A 7,266-nucleotide genomic window follows, 5' to 3' on the forward strand; every position below is an offset into this window, starting at 1 on the left:
CCAAGTGCCTGAGCATCTGGGCCCTGGTCTTGGGCTTCCTTCTGATCATTACCTTCATTATTATTTTTGCCACTGGTTCATTAGTGAGTGTCCAAGCACTTTCAGGATCATAAAATGTTATGGAGGCTACAAGTTGCTGTCCATGGCCTGAGGTTGTCACTCCTTTCACTGAATTTTATGTACACATCAGTCTATAGTTGAATTCAATAAAGCACTTGTGTGTGAAAAATAAAGTATTGCACCAATATCACACTCCCAAGCAGTTTATGTATCAATACACCTCTCCTTCCCCTCACAATGCTTGGCTTTGTTAAACTTCTAATTTTTTTTTCCAATCTAATAGTCATGATATAGTTTCTTCCTGTGAACTTAACTTGTATTTTCTAGATTAATTTTTTATGTCTATTGACCACTCATGCTGCTTCCTCTAGTAACTAATCTTTTGTCTATTTTCCTCTTGGCTTATTTTCATATTGAGTTCTTTATGTATTATTAATACTAATCCTTTGCCATTTCTGGGTTGCTTACATCTTTCCCCAGCTTCTGACTTTTCACTTTATGGAGTCTTTGAAAAAGAAAAGTTTATAATTTTGTAAAACAACATGTAATAAAAGCCCTCAAAATTCTTTCCTAGGAATGGAATGCCCACTCCTAACCCTCTCTATTTTCATATAGTTTTTAGAATTAAAACTCTCTTGAGATTTTGTTTGGAATTCTAGAAATCAACATATGAAGAACTGACATCAACATGTATCAAATAACTCAGTTCATGAATATGGCACATTCTACAGGACTTTGTACATAGACGATCATGCCTGCAAATAAAGTTTTATTTCCCTTTCCAATGTGAAAGCCCTTTATTTCTATTCCTTGTTTTATTGCACTGACTAGAACTTCCAGCACAAGTTGAGTAAACGCAATGAGAGGAACAATCTTAGTTTCATTCTATTTTAGGAATAGAGCATTCAATTGTTCACATTTAGTGTGATGATAACTGTATGGTTTTGTAAATGCCCTTTGTCAGACTGAGAAAATTCCCTACCTTCCTGGTTTACTGAGAGCTTTTGTTAGTAAAGGATGTTGGGTTTTGTCACATGATTATTCTGAATCTATTTAGTTTACCATATGCGGGGTTTTTTTCTTAATATGATAAAGTACAGTGATTGTTTTTCTAATCTTAAACCATCTCTGCATTCCTGTCTTAATCCCAGCATCATGTTGTACTGTCTTTTGCCCAAAATGTGGTCTTAGTAAATATTCTGTGTGCACTTGACAAAAATGTACATTCTACTCATTGTGCAGAGTGTCTTATGTCAATTAGGTCAAGTTGGATGATAGTTTACCAGTGTCTGATGGTTTTTCTATTTTTTCTATCAATTATCAAAAGAGGAATATAATTATAAATTTGCTATTTCTCCTTACAGTTCTACCAATATTTGTATCGTGTATTTTTTAAGCTTTGTTATTAGGTTCACAAACATTTAGTACTGTTACATCTTCCTCATTGATTTATACCTTTGTCATTATGAAAGGCCCTTCTTTGTACTTGGCAATAATCAATGTTCAGAAATCTACTTTAATATGAATATAGCCACATGGTTTTCTCTCCACTAGTGTTAGCATGGTACATCTTTTCCCCATACATTCTAATTTTGTCTTTGTATTTAGCTTTTGTTTCTTATAGGCACCGTATACTTGGGTCTTGTTTTTTTATCCAATCTGAAAATCATTGTCTTTTAATTTAGGTGTATAGACCATTTTCATTTAGTGTGAATGTTGATAGATTAGATTTTAGCCTTTCATCTTGCTGTCCTTTTATTTTTTTTTACACAACCCAATACATAAACGGGATTTATGTAACAATTCTCAACATCACTTTTCACTATGCATATATAAAGCCACAATGAGATACCCCTGCAGACTTATTAGAATGACTAAAATGGTTGCACTTAGCTAGTGCTAAGGACATGTGAATGAATTAGATTCCTTGCACACCACTGGGGAGAGTGTGAAATAATACAAACATATTAGAAAACAGCTTATAGTTTTTTAAACAGTTAAACATACCTACCATATAATGCCCACTGATTACGCTCTTAAGTACTTACCCAAGTGAAAAGAAGCTTCATGTCCATACAAGTGCCTGTGCATTTATGTTTATGTCAGCATACTTGTCATAGCCCCAAGCTAGAAATAACTAAAATGTCCACCAACAGATGAAAAGAAAACTTGTTCCTTTATCCACACAATGGAACACTAGTCAGCAATAAAAAGGAGTGAACTGGGCACCCGAGTGACTCAGTTTGTTAGGCAACTGCCTTCGGCTCAGGTCATGATCCTGGAGTCCCTGGATCGAGTCCCGCATCGGGCTCCCTGCGCAGCAAGGAGTCTGCTTCTCCCTCTGACCCTCCCCCACTCTTGTGCACTCTCACTCTCTCTCTCAAATAAATAAATAAATAAAATCTTAAAAAAAAAAAAAAAAGTGAACTGTTGATAGATGTTACAACAGGGAGGGACCTCAAAATAATTCTTATGAGTGAAAGAAACCAGACACAAAAAGTATATATTTTATGATTCCATTTGTGTAAAATTGGGAACATATAAACTAATCTTCAGTGACAGAAAGCAGATCGGTGTTTTCCTGGGGAGGGAGGAGGGGGGAAATAAGCAGAAAAGAGAGCAGCATTACAAAAGGACACCAAGATGACTCGGGGACTGACTTGTTCATCTTCTTGATTGTAATGATGGTTTCATAAACATATATATGTCAAAACTTATCAGACTGCACACTTTAAATATGTGCAGCTAATTGTGTGTCAATCATATCTCAATAAAGCTGTTTAAAAAACACATCTTAAACTTAGAGTTTATCACTAAGAGAATACAAATAAGAAGGAGATCTTCCAAAGCACTAGAGAAAATAAAACTGTAAACAGCTCACAAAGCCAAAGACAGAGAAAGAGCAAGGAAAACAGAGCATAAATAACAGATGTGTCAACAAACACGTCTGTTTTGACAATACCCTCAATAAAACAATCCAAATATGCACTCTTTGCCCAAGGTACACCTAAAGTAAAATCCTGGAATGTTAGAAAGGAACGGATAGCAAAGACATGTTGCAGGAATAAGAAAAAGGGTCAGTAAGATGAGTATCACGTACGGCTGAAAAAGACAGACAGTCATTCGGTCTGAGGAGCAATTCAAGACCCAGTGAGAGCATAACCGTGATTAATCTTTAGGCAGCAAACAACTTGCCATCGAAATCTATAAAGCAAAAGCTGTGAGAAATAACAACGTAAATTAATAACTAAAATGGAAACACGAAGTCCTGAAAATGTTAACCCCAAGGCCCAAATCATATAAATCATGTTTGGTTTAACTCTTCCGCACACCTGCAGGAACTCGAACCCAACAGCCAGGCCTTCCACAGATTTGCTGAGAGGGGATTAGCACGTTCTTCACCTCAGTTATCTTTTGCCGACATAAACGCCTGTATTAGAGCAGTCAAGGACCAACACCCACACTGCAGTCGCAGAGAACATAACAAGGATGTCGATGACGGGGCAGCCAGGCTTCAACCGAGCCCCACCTCCGTGACTTGTTAGCCTAAGTCCCTGCACAAACTCCATGCCCCATTAGAAGTCAGGTGGGTGGGGCTCCCTGGGAACTCAGTCAGTTCAGCATCCAACTCCTGGTTTGGGCTCGGGTCAGGTTCTCAGGGTTCTGGGATCAAGCCCTGCATCGGGCTCCGTGTGGAGTCCATGTGACCATCTGTCCGTCACTCTGCTTCTGTCCCTGCCCCTGCTTGTGCTCACTTGTGCTCTCTCTCTTTCTCTCTCTCTCCAAAATAAATAAAGAAAATCCTAAAAAATAAAAGAAGTCAGCTGGGTACCTCTCTCACTGTTCGGCAAATCCCTGGGGGTTACAGCCTCCTGCTCCCTCTGGCCCAAGGCCCGACACTGTTCCCCTTCCCCACGTCCAGGCGGACTCACGCAGAACTACAACTGTTCACCTTGTTTTTACAAATCCTCCTCCCAGAGCCCATGCGTGGTAGGTGGGTCCACTAGGGTCTGGGGAGGTGGAGGGAGTTCGGGGCTCAGAAAGCAGGACGCCTTTCATGTCTTAGCGCAGGATCCACCCAGCCCCCTCCCTGGGGCAGGCAGAGCTCCCTCCTTCCCACCAGGCCTCTTCCAGCCGCACGTCCTTCTGGGACCCCCTCCTGGTCTCTCTCTCCAGGCCCCTCCTAAGCAGCTCATCGCGCTGCTGCTCACAAGGACAGCTCGGCGCAGGAGGGGACATAATGACCTCTCTTCCTGCTCACCAGAGGTCCTGGCCACCGCGAGCTCCCCTGCATCGTGGGGTCGGGCCCCGTCAGGGTTCTGGAGGCACGTGCCCCTGCTGTCAGCCCCACTCAACGGAACACTGGTGCTGCAAGAAATAGAGACACGATGAGATCACGAAGGGAGTGTGCAGCCAGGACCCAAAACGGGTTTGTCTCACGCGCTGACGCCGTGGTGGGGAGCTGGACGTGGGAAAATGTGGCTTCTGGAGCGTTCCTGCAGCAGCCAGCCCCCCGCAGCTGCGCCATCGGGCTCTGAGTCGACGACTCCTCGTCTGAGCACCGCACACCCAGCTTGTGCCAAAGGTGTGGGTGTGTGTGTAAGAGAGTGTGCGAGACCCGTGTGAGCACGTGAGCACATGCACACGTGAGTATGAGAGCGTCTGAGCATGTGTGCGTGTGCACGTGTGTGTGCTGCACGTGTGGGTGTGTGTGCGTGTGCACAGGTACGAGTGTGCCCGTGTGAACATGCAAATGTGCAAGTGTGCGTGTGCGTGTGTGAAGGCGTGTGCGCACATGTGTTGTGTGTGAGTGTGTGTGTGTTCGTGAGCACGCGGGTCTGGGGGCTGAGGTCCCTCTCCTCCCCTGCCCCGGGGGGGGGCCACCCCTCTCTCTCAGCCGGCCGAGGAGGAGGCAGCTCCCCCACCCTCTGCCCACAGCCCTGCTGAGCGACTGTCCCCTTGACATCGGGACGGGGCAGTGTCAGGGGCCCCCCGTGTCCGTGCCCTGTCTTGGACAGTAGGACCACCGCCAAGGCCAGGGGCCTCTAACCCTGGCGCTCAGGTGGTGGGAGGGAGAGAGGGAGGAGTCTGAAGCAGAAAGCGCAGCTTTGGAACCAACTTGGCTCTTCCGATGACAACTTGCCTTGTTCCAGATGGTTCCTGGGCACGTTCTCCTCGTTAGCATGCTAATTTATTCTGACTCATCATCGGGAAGCTGTTGCCGGCGGGGCTGGCGCGCACCTCGATGCCAGAGCACGACCCGGGGGCTGAGATACCCAGCTGGAGCAGGAGCCTGCCCCGGGGGCTGTCGCCGACGCCCGGAGCAGAGAGAACAGTTGGGGACAAGGCTTCGCGGCAGGCTGAGCGGCTTGTGATCTCCCCTCTGGTGGCCCTGACACTCTGCGACAGGCTCGCGAGAGCAGGGCTGGGGACGCAGGCTCGTGCCGCGAGGCTCCGGGTAGAGCACAAATGTGGCTGAGGCGTAAGGGAGGCGCCGGCGCCGGGAACAAAGACCCAGAGCGGAGACCCCCCCATCCCCGCCGCCTGACAGTTCCCCGTCAGAGTCAGCGCCCGGGCCGGCCCGAGCCTCCAGGTGCGGGCCCAGGCCCCGGACCTCCCCTCTGTCCTCCGGACGCAGGGGTGCGGCCCACCCAGTCCAGGACACTGGGACACGCGAGACGGAAGGCGGAGGCCCTCGTCGGCCCGTGTGCGGCCCCAGCAGCCCCGGGCTCCCGCGGCAAGGCTCACCACCCTGCCAGACGCAGAGGGACCTCCCTGGAGCAGCCGGACAGCTGAGAAGCTGGAGAGACAGGATGGGTGAGACAGGCCACCACCCGGCCCTCCAGGAGGGCAGCACTGAGCCCCCGGGGGCCAGGCCCCAGCAGCCAGCCGACCCCACACAAGCCTTCCCTGCCTCGCCCCCCAGCACCCTGGATGCTGCTGGGCTCGCCCCCAGAGGCGGCTCCGGGAGATCCAGCCTGTGAGGGGGGCGGGGAGGCGGGCCTCCTTCAGCAGCAGCGCCCTGACCCACCGCCCTGGGCAAACCTGGACAAAATGGCCGCGATGACCGCTGGGGCCTGGAAAACTGGTGTTCCTTTCCGGCTCGGGTTCCCTGGCAAAATCCCTCCAGCCGGCTCCCTCCCCAGGCCTCCCCAGGCCACCCTCCTGCCCAGGGCGGCTGGCTGCCCTCCTGGACCTTGGGGCTCCCTGCTGCTCAGTCCCCAGTGCTCTGCAGAGAGGAGTTTCCTGCCCCCTGGGCGTCAGGGACCAAGTAGCCAGGACACGGTGATCAGGGTTCTGGAATCCCCAAAGCCCCATCCACACTGTCCATGGCTCCCTGGCAACCGGAGGGCCTGTTTCTGCTGAGGAGGAGGGAGTGTGAGCCAGGGGCTGGGGCCCCGTGTGCTGGGCGTCAGGATCCGGGAATGTCAGCGTGAAGCAGGTGCTGAGGCTCCCCCACGCCTGGGGACGCGGCAGAGGCAGACGGCCACATACGGGGGCACCCAGGGACCACGATGCCTGGGGGTCGGGGGAGGGAACGCTGGCAGGGAGACGTCAGAGCCGCTGGTATCCTGGATGCCGGGATGAACCTGGAGACCCAGCCCCATCCCCGCACTTGCTGCTGGAAACAAGCATGTCTGATCGGGACATGGGTCGGGGACCATCATGTCTCCCTCGGGGATGCTCAGCCCCCCACCCCCGCCAGGCCGTGAGAGTGGGCGCCCTCAGCTGCAGGAGGGGGAGACCGATGGAGAAGCAGGGGACTCTGTGACGGCCATCTGTGCCCTCTCTGTCCCCGGCACCCAGCAAGAACCGTGTCCTTCCTCCAGGAAACAGGCAGCAAGCCAATGCCACCTGGGTGTCCTGGGAGCACGGTACGTCGTAGGGACTGAGGCGCCCTCACTGGACTGCGGAGCCGACCAGGAGAAGCACTCGTCTGGGGAGAGGCCTGTGTGAGGGGGAGCAGGGGGCGTCCAGCCTGGCTGGAGTGGACCACCCAGCAGGACGCGGTGCGAGATGGTTTCAGAAGCGCCGGGGCTTGGCGCGGCCAGGCTGCGCTCTGGGTGGGACTCGTGGGGCCTGGGAGCCACGGAAGGTTCAACGCAGACTCCGTCGGCAGGGGGCATCTGCCACAGGGGTCGTCCCTCCTTGCAGGGGCTTGGCACGTCCCGACCACGGCCCCGCATTCCTGCCTGTTTGGGAGGA

The sequence above is a fragment of the Mustela nigripes genome, chromosome 13 (genome assembly GCF_022355385.1).
Source record: "Mustela nigripes isolate SB6536 chromosome 13, MUSNIG.SB6536, whole genome shotgun sequence".
NCBI classification, from domain to species: domain Eukaryota; kingdom Metazoa; phylum Chordata; class Mammalia; order Carnivora; family Mustelidae; genus Mustela; species Mustela nigripes.